Source organism: Grammomys surdaster, unplaced genomic scaffold (genome assembly GCF_004785775.1).
Source record: "Grammomys surdaster isolate TR1022 unplaced genomic scaffold, NIH_TR_1.0 372, whole genome shotgun sequence".
Classification (NCBI taxonomy): Eukaryota; Metazoa; Chordata; class Mammalia; order Rodentia; family Muridae; genus Grammomys; species Grammomys surdaster.
This window is the reverse complement of record NW_021604791.1, coordinates 6,219,279-6,231,427: the sequence shown is the minus strand read 5'-3', so window position 1 is coordinate 6,231,427 and position 12,149 is coordinate 6,219,279. Positions and strand designations below refer to the sequence as shown.

Genomic DNA, 12,149 nt, shown 5'->3' with positions numbered 1-12,149 from the left:
AGGTTCAGTGGCCAGGGCAGGTTCAGTGGCCAGGGCAGGTTCAGTGGGGCCCTGTGGCCCCATCCCCACCCCTACACAAGCACCTGCATCCACACAGGTGGGAGGAGGAGGGGGAGGATAGTAGGAATGACAGAAGTCAGGAAGACAAAGGTCACCCACTCATGCTTTTGCCTGGGACTATCAGGAAACCTAGTGTTTCCTGGGGGGACCGCTAGAGGATGGTGCAGGAGGATTGCTGTGAGTTTGAAGCCAGTCTGAGTTTCAAAAACACCAAAAGGAAGAGGAGATGAAAACATCCATCACTCAGATGGATTTCATCTGTCTCTAGGTAAGCCCCACACCCCAAGCATCTTCTCCAGGCCACTGCTGACCGGCCTTATCCCACTGAGGATTGGTTCACACATAGCCTCTGCTGTCTCTCCTCACCTCTCTTCCTTTTACACACCCTTGTAACTTGTATGTCCCCTTATTCCCAGGTCCCAGATCATTGCTCAGAGAAACCCCTCTTGCCTGGAACGAGACCTTTACAAACATCGAAGTACTTCTGTTTGGTGGTTAGAAAATGCCTGCTGCGGTGAGGATGTAAGCCCATCCCCCACCTGACAAATCTGTTAGCTCCTTCATTAGTGGCTTTAAGCTCCTTAAACACAAAACAAAAGAAAATAAAAACACACACATATACACACACATACGCATGGCCCAACTCTGATTTAGTATTCATGGACTTCCCGTGGATCTAGAAACTCAATTCAAAATGTGTGTTAGAGAATGAATTCGGTTAACAGTTGTCCAATGGACTCAGCTTGCATATATGTGTGTGTGTGTGCGTGTGTGTGTGTGTGCATGTATGCTTAAATGTGTATATGTGTATTGTGTATATGTGTATAGGTGTATATGTGTATATATGTATATATTTATACGTGTATACATGTATATGTGTATATATGTATGTGTCTGTGTGTATATGTGTGTATATGTATATGTTTATGCTTATATATGTATATGTGTACATATGTATATATTAGTGCACATATGTAACAATAATAATCAAAGAAAAAGAGGCTATCAACTTGAGAGTAAGGGAGGGCACGGGAAGGGCTCAGGGGAAGGCTCATGGGAAAAGACTAGGAAGGGCCGGAAGGAAGAAAGTGAGGAAAAAAATGTGATAAAATTCTATTTCAAGTAAAAACATATTTAAAAATAAAAGAAATAAGATTTTTAAAAAAAAAAAAATGCATGTTGGAGTTGAACTCAAGTGAATCCTGTGCATTCAGGTTAGCCTGGTCTACATATCCAGGCCAACCCAAGCTACATAGTGAAACATGATCTCAAAAAACCGTGTTGGGGTGAGGATGGTTGATGGGTTGATGGCAAATACCTGGGAAAGGTCCCAGAATTGCACCACACTCTAAAGTTTGTTTTGTTTATTTGAAGCAGGATCTTGTTCTGAAGTTCTGTTAGCCTTAACCTCAGAGCAATTCTCCTGCCTCAGCCTGGTTAGCGCTGAGATTACAGGTATGAGCTATCACATAAGCCTTCATCACCGACCTCTCAACCTAAACAGGTCATTGGTGTCAGTTTACCCCCTCACTGTGCCGCGTGCATTTTTGCAACACGATGTTTAGCCCTCTGTGAGCCAGTTTCCCTCTTCTCTCTCACCTCCCCAGCCTGTGATTTTTTTCCTCAGTACCTGCCCTGGATATACAACCCCTGTGCTGAGACAAGCGACAGGGAATGGCTGGCATCTGTCTTCAAGGCCTTTTCATCTAAAATATGGGATACCCCCTGTTCCGTTTTATTCAATGACTCTTCCTCCACCTAAAAATTGACCTTGAATACCTGGACACCATTTGAACTCAAAAATCACAAAACTCTACTTTCTGGAAATGCCAGAGGGGCAGCGTCGTCTCTTTTCTAGATTGCTGTTTTCATTATTGTAAGTATACAGGAGGACAAGACATAGGAGCATGTAACACCACAAGTTCAAAATCCAGACACCTCTCCTCAATGCAGATATCGAGTCCCCAAACAAATACCAACACAAAATACATATTTTAAACGCTACTGTGTTTGATTCTTAGATAGCAAGCTGAGATACAGAGTGACGGTTATTGGTATTTAAATGCTGAAATGATAAAGAACAGTTAACCCGGGTGATGAAAATAGAAAGAAACAATCAGTTAAGCAACCATAGCATCTCTCTGCTTCCCTGCTCCAAATTCACCAGGATCTGTTGCACACCTTTTGCAAAAGACCTGGTTTCTCACCCCCAGCAGCACTCTGACTCCAAGCCACGGGGAGGAGAGGGCAGGCAAGAGGGTAAGCGCTCATTTTCCCCACCCCTTTCATCTTCTGTTTTCCAACAGAAAAGCAAAAAAGCAAATGTTTTAACTCTATCATTTTGGGCTCATCTCCAGACAAGTTCATTCCCCGCATTCAAGGCCGACCGACTGTAGGAAACTACTTACGTGGAAGACTGGGCGAGCCTGGGCTGGGGAGCAGCGGATGCTGGTGCCTGCCGGCTTAAATAGCCTGCTGGCTGACGCGACTGCTGATCGCACGTTTATTTACGCCTGGGAGTGCACGCTCAAGCAGGGACCTGAAAAACCTGCAGCGTGGGCAGGCGAGAACCACTGAAAGTCGCCCGACCTTACGTCTGTCCTGGTTATTCAGGTTTGATGCTTAGGTGGTGACTTCTGAGAGTCCAGTGAAACTTCTCATTCAGCCCTTAGCCACCAAGATCTCCTGCATGGAAGGTGCTGCAGAGAGACGTGGAAGAGCAGAAGGCCCTTGGCTCTTTCCCCAGCTTCCTTATTTGGGTAGAAGTTGCCGCCTCTCAAAGCTTTGGTCTGCCAGGCTGAATTCACAACTCTGTGGGCAACGCGCCAAACCTCAGCGCTTGGACCAACGCCCAATTAATGAAAAGCTGTTTTCTTTTGGACACAGAATGTACAAACAAGGAACAACTGAAGCAGAGGGCCAGGCCGGTAGGAGACAATTTTAGGCTTCCTCGAACACTCTTCAGTTTTCTTTCTGCATTTGTTAATGAAATTCCTATCTGAGGGTTGAAAGATTAACCAGTTCAAGCTCCCTTTAAACTGCGTGTGAGCAAGGTTGTTGGAAGATGGAGTCGGGCAACAGGGGCTCCTGTGACCCGTGGTGGAGATGCCGGAGTGCGGATGTGGGTGTAAAGACCCCACGGGTCCAGGTTTATTTTTGTTTTATTAGCTAGATAGGCCGTTGACAGCGGCAGCAATGAACCCACGAGGTTGTGATTCGGAGAGGAAGGAGGAGGTGACTCTGGGCCACTGAGCTCATCTCTGGGAGTATCTGTGTATGTAGCACACAGTAGAGCCTCCCCGGGTACTGGCGCTATGTGCCTCACCTGCCTGCAGAAAATAAAGCCCACCTGATTCTCCTGGGAACTGGAATTGAAAGAATAGCAGCGACTGTTGAGACGTCGTGTGTAGGAGACAGCAGAGACCCAGCCAGCCCCATTCCCAGAGGAATCCTCGAGCTTCCTGTCTCTTGGCTCCTTCATTTCTAACTCTTCTCCGACCACATCTGGACTCTTGCCTTTCAGGTTTCTTTACGATGGATGTCGTCTACATCTCGTTCATCTCCTGACAACCCGGGCTATAGTAGTGGTCGTGCAGGTGAGGGGAATAGCTCAGGAGTGGAGCTCTCGCCCAGCGTGTGTAAGGCTCCATGTTTGATCACAAGGAACAAACAAACAAAAGAAGTCTTCCTGGGCGATGATGTCAGTCTGGATCTAGACTGACTGTGTGCCAGGCTCTGTGTGGATCACTTCATAGAGTTTTCCTCATTTGTCAAATCCTCGAAACCACACTATGAACTGAGTTCTTTCATTATTTAACCTGTTGATGAGGAAACTGATACCCGAAAGATTAAACAGCCTTCTTAGTGCTACAGTATGTGGCGGCGATGAAATATGAATCCAGATCTGATTTCAGGGTCTAGGTTTACATTTAGGAATGACTCAAACTGATATTTAGACAAGTTGCCAGGGAATCTTTTCACTTTGTCTCATTTGCCTGCTCATCGTTGGTCTTCCAGAATGTGACTTCCATAATCACAATGACCTTGTCTGCTTTGTCCGTCCTTGTACCCCTAACACCTAGCATTGTACCCAGCATATAATAGGTCCTCAACAAACTATGTGTTATGTGCTCCATTTTAAAATTCTTTGGGAACCACACAACCCAATAGATAGGGGGTGGGCAACAGCAAAGACTCGTCTTGGTCCAGGCATGCTTGTTTTGGCCTTGTGTAATATATTGGCATCAAGCTACTTTTCTTGATCTGACTGTACATCAGATATGGCTGAAAACATGAAGCAGGTTGTTTTTATATCACCTGAGCATTCTGAAGGCATGTGGTTTCAGTGTTCAATGATACAATGATCTTCCCTTCATCTTGTGATGCCCAGTGCAACAGTGTTATCTCCTGTCACAGTGGCGAAGTGGCTACTGTAGCTCTGTGCATTGTGACTGTGAAGAATTGTGACTTGCACACCTGGGTCAAATGGCTACAACTGTGACTAAGTCTATCACTTGCAGGGAGGAGTGCAGGCAGGCAGACATGACTCATCTCCCACGTCCACAGAAAGGATCCACGCTATCTAAGCATGCTGTTCTGACCACTTATCATCATAAGGACGCCAGGGATCATGGCTACCAACAATCCTGTCAACCTAGGAGATGGTTTAAGTGATAATCCAAGCTATATTCCTGCTTGGGCACCAGAACTGGCAACGGAAAACAGTTTTCTGTCTATCAGTTCTCTCTGGGATTTATTTTATATTATTCTCTAATGAGAAAAGCATTTGCTGCCTCCCAGAAGTCTAATACTATTTCAACTGCTCCCAGACAAGGGAAGATGCTGGCCACAGTGGCCCTTCACATGCACATTTGGATCTAGGTCTTTGTATGAACACTGGTCCCCAGAGACCAGCACACAATCGTCCAGTATTCTTGTAGGCCAGATGGGAGACCGGTCCTGCTGCTGGTGTCTTAGAACGGTTCCAATACTCAACTGACTATAAGCAGATGGGGAAGCAGGCTCTGGTGCTTTCAGATGCATTGTCCTTTTCCTCTTCCTTTGTTGTTTCAGGGGGCTTTCATAGACAACACTTTGCCTCTGCCCGTGAGCTCCAGCCACCACTCAGAACACATGGTTCTGTTCTCCTGGTAGCTAACAAACTGCAAGGGAGCACAGGCAAATACACTGTTGTTTTCCTTCTATTTACCGGGCAGATCTTCTCCTTGCTGTAAACGTTTGAACCATTTTCTTCATGACCACAGAGAAAAGAAAGGGGGGAAGAATGAGTCAGGGCCCCAAAGATGAGGAAAGACACCTGGGATATGGTCAGTATTAGATACTTATTTGCTGAGTTACTGGACAGGTAGTTTCTGGAAAGAAAGAAGTCAGGACTTTTGAATCACACAGATTTGAGTTGAAGTCTTCCCATTTCTATTTACCAACTATGTGACACAGAAAAACTTACAAAAATTATCTTGGCCTACTTTGTCATAGACAAAATGTGAGTGATGATATTTATTGCATAGATTTATTATGAATACAAATAATTATATATTAATATAATATATTCGTATATAGCAGTAATATATATTAGTACTTAGCAATGATGCTAGAACAGAATATAAGAGATAGCAACAATAAATATTTACTACCTGCCTATAGTTATTTCCATGGAACTCATGCGAGGTAAATGTCACGTGCCCAGGTGCCACAGTAAACATAGTGACAGGGCCACCTAGAAAACAGAAGAGAACAGCTCTGCTCATCTTGACAGAAGCTCATGGGCACTTAATGTCAGGAAACTAGTTGAAGAATGGAGAACTTCTAGAACCAAGGAGGTGTGGGGGTAAGAGTATTAGTTCTTGGAGGAAGACTTCAGACGATTCAGTGAAGGATGTAACCCTCTAGATGCTCAAAATTAACCTACACTAGAAAGCACCTCTGTCTAGGAAAGGTAGCACACACCCTCAGTGTTCTACCCCCAAGCTATAAACTTGAACACGGAAAGGCTGGCAGCCCTGCTTCTGTGTGGTGATTTTCTGATGTGAAGGCCCTCCTGGGTCTAACCTGGCTGGGGCTGGATCAGTGTGAGGAACAGAAGGGGAACAGGCAGTTGACATCATATCTGTACAAAGAGGATGGAGACTGGCTAAGGGGAAGACATTTCCCTTGGCTCCTGGAAGAAGAATTTCCCAGTTTCCTGGTGGAAAGAAGGGGAGTTCTAGCAGTGCCCTACATTGATTCTTGGTGACTTGGGGCAGTCACAAGAACAATAAGTCATCCTTTCTGTGAGCCTCGTGTGCTCAATCCCAGGTTTGGGTTTCATCACCTTATCCCTACTTATGACCTGCTTGTTCTCCTATAGTATGCTAAGTCAGCTGATGCCTGGGAGTTGGGCATGGCTGCCTAAAGCCACACATTGCAGTAGGTGCCTGGGCGAGGCTGTTCCACCCAGGATGGCCTATGGGTCTCCTAGGTGAGAACCAATGTTCCCCCAATACCTGTCCCATTGTCTAATGATTGAGGAGGTCTTTGTCATACTACTCATGAAGTTGGTTGGGGGTGGCAACTGAATGAGGGGGCCTCACCCCACTGGTGAGGAAGGTACAGGGAGGCTTCACTCTGCATACCCAAAGCCTTGCTCCACTCCCCAGTTCCAAGGTTTGCCTGCTGCTGCAGCAGAAACTGCTCAAGAAGCGGTATGGTGACATTCTCAAAAAGGGTGGGGGTGGTGCCTTACTAGGAGACCTCTTTCTCCATGAACAATGGGATGATACAGCAGGTGGGGCCACCCAGCCTGACTATAATCTCCAAATGCTAGGAAGAGCAGGGAGAGTGTCCCCCACCCACTTCTGAGATGTCAGGGATGGAACCTGTGTTCTCAAAAAGCAGCGGGCTGGAAACTGAGGAGAAAACAAACTGGGCACCCAACCTGGGCATTCTGGTTCCACTGCCCCATGCAGCCTGACAAGCCGCCTGTGCATCTTAGAGCATTCAGGCTGGGCAGACAGTGTACAGAGCCTCCTGGCAATGGATTCTACCCGCTTAGGATATGTGATGTTTGTGATTGGTTTCAGTTGGTGGCAAAGAGTAAAAGAAAGAGAACTGAGCTAACAAAAATGTGAAGTTTGAAGACTAAGCTAAAGGAACATTAAAATGTTGGATCCAATAGAGAAAGGCAGGAAAATTATTTGAGCTAAAATCGTATATTAGCTGAAAGAGGTCCTGATTCAAAGCGGGGGAGCCTTTTATCCCATCCTCTTCCCCCAACCCAGAGGCACTAAGGTAGACTCTGGTGTGACTTCCAGAGACTTTCTTCTGCCCTTCATGCCTTGGGACCTTTGTCTCAAACGCCTGTCCTCTAAGGTGAGCTTGTCAGACATGCGTTGGTGCGGAAGAAGCACTGTCTCTCTGGCAAGAGGAAGACTGAGCTAGCGCAGGGCTCAGAGTGTGGTCCTCCAACTCAGGGCAGAGGGAGAAAGGATCGATGTATAGGCGTGGCCTTGCCTCTCAACCATACTCTCCTTACAGACTCCTGGGAGAAACTGTTCCCAAACCCCAGTTTCTCCCAACAACCTGGCCTTCCTCTGGGGCTTCCTGTACTTCCTAGCATGCAGTGATAGACCATGGCCTGGTGAGAGAGGCATGGGGGCGTGTCGGGGCGTGTCGGGGCGTGTCGGGGCGTGTCTTGGGGGCCCCCTCTTAACCAGGACTCTGTCCCAACTGCATTCTTCTATCACAAGTTTAGTTAGTACCTGGCTTTTCACTATGTCCAGAGAGACACCCGGAAATAGGGAACCCTTGTGGTTAGGAAGAGGAGAAAGGAAGAGAGGAAAGGAGAGGGGAAAGAAGAAAGGAGGGAGGGAAGGTAAATTATCCTTGGAAAATGTCTAATGGTTCTGATCTCTGGTTTGGGGAGGATACGTTTGGTCAGAATATACTATGGTCAGATGCTGTTCAGTAATCCAATGCAGTTCTTCTGTTCCATGCATTCCAGCAGAAGCTTGCTTCCTTCATGCTCACCTCTCTCTCTCTCTCTCTCTCTCTCTCTCTCTCTCTCTCTCTCTCTCATAATGAGGTTTTTTTTTTTAAAGATTTATTTTTATTACATTGTTGTTTTGCCTGCATGTATGTCTGTGGGGGGATGTCAGATCCCATGGAACTGAAGTCATAGACAGTTGTGAGTTGCCGTATGGGTGCTGGGAATTGAACATGGGTCCTCTGGAAGAGAAGCCAGTACTCTTAACCACTGAGCTATCTCTCCAGCTCACTCTCATCTCTTGAGTCCCGGACACTGGCATTGCTATTGGTAAGGCTTTAGAATCTCTTCTAAGATGACTTTCTTGTATGACATGTTATATAGGTGGTGGCACATGCTAGTACACTGAATTCCCATGTCTCCTAGACTAGCCTTTCCAGTGGGCTCTGAGGAACCACCGGCTTGCTGTTCTGAGCTGACCTTGTAAAGCTGACACATCTGGCTTTGCCCTCTGACTCAGAGAGGACTCTAAATTCTTCAGGGTGCTCCAGTAGATGCTCCCCATCTATCCCTGAGCCAAGAGCAATTTATGGTGGTGTTTGGGTTCCAGAAAAGGGGTTGGGCTTCAGTTGTGCCTAGGGTGACCACATTCTGGCTTATTCCTACAACTGTCCTGATTCTAGCACTGTGTGTCCTGTGTTGAGAGAACCCTCATCTGGTAACTGTAGGACTCTGAAAGGACAGCATGGTTTTTGGTCGAGCACTGGCTAGAGATAGCCAGAGACCCAGCAGGTTGGAGACCTCACAGGTTTTCCTGTAAGGGATGGCATGCATTTCACCACATTCCCAGACTCTAGGCTCTTGACATGAGGCCAAAGACCTCCATCTATCCTTGCCTTTCAGGCACGTAGGACAGCCCTTTACAGCCCAAAGAGAAGTTTGTGGCCATCGGTCATGTAGTACACGTAGAGGGTGTGACAACAGGCCACAGAGCCTCAAGAGATTTTCATATTCGTGGGATAACTAAAGGCCAGAGGGCGTAGCCAATTAAACATTTCTTCCCAGACCCTCCTCTTTCTTGAAAAAGGTATTTAATCTCAGGCCTTCCCTGAGAATACAGGGTATAGCCTCATCCAGTTTTCATCATTACAATAAAGATCTTAAGACCATATCTTAAGACCCTGGACTACCTCTCATCTTTGGGGCCCGCCGTGGGGAACCATGGAGAAGGTCTTTAACTACCAAGCTGCCATCTAATCTCCTGCCAAGGACCTTTCTACGTTCCAGCTATGGAGGCCACCCACTCAAGTGAGCTAGCCAAGCCAGCCATGACCCAGCCAAGCGAGTTGCCACAACCAAGAGTCTCATTCCCAGCGGGCCACCGTTGGAGCTCATCTTCTCTCCCTTGCCCCTTTCGGCCACAGGTCAATCCAGCCCATACACCCTGGTCCGGCCCTTCTGCTGCCTCTCAGCAGCACCTGAGATCCCAAGGGTTTGAGACCCGTCAATCCCCTGTCAACTCCTGGCCCAGGGATCCTCAACCCAAGAGCTCTGGCCTCCACAGGAATTCGACTGTGCTCAGTCCACCCAGTGCCAGGTGGATGCCAGGCTGTGAGGAGCCACAGGGCTCCTCTCCGGGGGTGGGGAGATCTCTTGAGGTTCTGTAGCCTGTAGTCATGCCCTCTACCTGTGCTACGTGACTGATGGCCACAAAATTCTCTTTGGGAGGGGCTAATAGGGGCGTTATCCTGCGTGCCTGAAAGGCATGGATAGATGGAGATCTTCAGCCTCAAGTCAGGAGCCTGGAGTCTGGGAGAGTGGAGAAATACATGCTGTCCATTACAGGGAAACCTGTGAGGTCTCCAACCTTCTGATTCTCTGGCCATCTCTAGCCAGTGCTAGCCATGCTGTCCTTTCACGGTCCTATAGTAACAACTCTCCAAGCCTTAGTTTGACCATCTGTGAAATGAATACAATGATAACCTTAGTGTTTAGGGACTATATTAGTCAAGATTCTTTAGGGTAACAGAATTTATTTACAGGCTGCAGTCTAGCTAATCCAACAATGTCTGTCTGAGAACAGAAAGACCAATAATCTAGCAGTTGCTCAGTCCAGGCTGGATGTCTCAGCTGGTCTTGAGTATCTGCTGAAATCTGGAAGAAGTAGGCTCTAATGCCAGGGAAGGAATGGACTTGCTAGCAAGGTGACAGCAAATAGGCAAAGAGCAAAAGCTTCTTTCTTCCATGTCCTTATAGGCTTCTAGCAGGTGTGGCCAAGATTAGAGGTGGGTCTACCCAGATCAAGTGATCTAGATTAAAAATGTGTCTTCCCAATTCAAAGATCTGGATTAGAAGTGGATCTTTCAAATCCCTCATAAGTGTATTAGCATTTCTTCTAGACTCCACTCCACTGTTACCTGGCAATAGCCAGCCAGGTATGCCTGACTCAGTATAAAAGGAGCTGCTTGCCCCCTGCTCACTCTCTTCTCTTGCTCTCTTGCTCTTACTCTCTTCTCCCTCTGTCCTTTCTCTCCCCGTTTCCCTTCCCTCCCTCTACATGTTCATGGCTAGCCTCTACATCTCCTCTCTTTCTCTCTCTCCCTCTCCCTCCCCCCCCTCTCTCTCTCTGCCTTTCTCTGTTTCTACTATCCCCCTCAAGTCCCATCCCCATGTCCTAAATAAACTCTATTCTATACTATACTCATCATGTGGCTGGTACCTCAGGGGGAAGGGATGTCTCAGCATAGGCCCGCAGAGGCACCCCTTCCCCCACACCATACCACGCCTCCACCAAACATATCCCTGGCTTCTCTTTCTTTCTCTTTCTCTTTCTTTTTTATAAAACACTACAAAGTATGCCCTCCATTTTAAATTCCAGCTGTCGTCAGGTTAACAACCAAGAATAGCCATCATAGGGACTAAGGTTGATATGTCTATCACCAGATTGCTCAGAAAGGAAATCAAGGAAAACACACACACACACACAGAGAGAGAGAGAGAGAGAGAGAGAGAGAGAGAGAGAGACTTTCTGTCTCCATTGGAAGGACTTGATGTCTCCTATCCCAAGTGAATTTTTGACCTTTTCCCAGTGGAAGTGTGAGGAAGGCAGGGGAGGATGGATTCTGGAAGCACTTCAGAAGGCCTCAGAGGTCCCAGCAAACGCAGGGGAGTGGATTAAGGGCTCTGCCGGCCCGTGATTATCTGATTGCGTGTAAATGGCAGAAACAGCTGCCTGCTAGCAGAAGTCACTTCTAACTGCTACAACTAAGGAGTCTCAAATAAGAGATTATCAACCCCTTTCTCTTCGGCCTCTTTGTTGCCCCTCGGCTCTCGTCTGCAGAGATTCTTAGCTAATAGCCCTCTTCTAAAAGACGGTTTCCCAGTGACCACTGCTTAGTGGCTGAACAAGAAAAAGAAGTTAGTGTTTTCTAAGAACTCCCTTACAAGGCATTCAGCACAAGGGTGGATTTCACAGGCATCTTAATTCCTGGCTGGAAATGCGGGGAGCTGTCTTGGAGACCAGAAACAGCAGGCAAAAACTCTGTAAACAAAAGAGGAGCAAGGGGATTATTTATTCAAATGTCCTGATAGAAGGAGGCCTAATCAAAGACTCCACAGAAAACAAGCCACAGGCAGCCAGGGAGCGTGTCAAAGGGAGCTGGGCCTTCTCTAAATGGAAGGAAATGACCGGGTGAGGGGTGAGGGGCACCGGTCTTCAATTATTGAGCAGAGTTCAGAGCTGTGTGCCAAGGGCTGGGGAATTATTCAAATGGCAAACACCTTTACCATCACGGCCCTCCCACCCATCACAAATCATTAGAATTAGTGCCCGATTCCCACTGAAACTTGAAGCCTTTGAAAGTTGGGAAGCTCAGTATGCAAGACTCTGGCGCCTCCGCCGAGAATGAACTTGTTCTCATCCATGACGGTTGATGACATAATCTTGCATAATTAGAGCACCTTTGGAAAGAGCTAGAGGAAAGAGACTCCCTAATCTATGTAAATTTATTGATTTACATAAACATTAATGTGGTTAGGAATTTTCACTCCTAAGGGACCCCATTGATGGTTGCATTTGAAATGAACAGGGTGGCTGGACGCCAACGGG

General features: G+C 47.0%; 1 protein-coding gene across 2 annotated transcripts in view; it reads right to left on the bottom strand.

Moving 5' to 3' along the window:
* Hopx (HOP homeobox) overlaps positions 1 to 2,778 on the bottom strand; it is a 26,185-nt gene extending 23,407 nt beyond the window's left edge. Inside the window, exon 1 of one of the 2 annotated variants that reach the window (XM_028780760.1) lies at positions 2,469 to 2,778. The gene's annotated coding sequence lies outside the window, so the exon portion shown is untranslated. The remainder of the gene's footprint in view (positions 1 to 2,468) is intronic. The other variant, XM_028780762.1, reaches the window with a different exon arrangement.
* Positions 2,779 to 12,149: the final 9,371 nt, after the last annotated feature.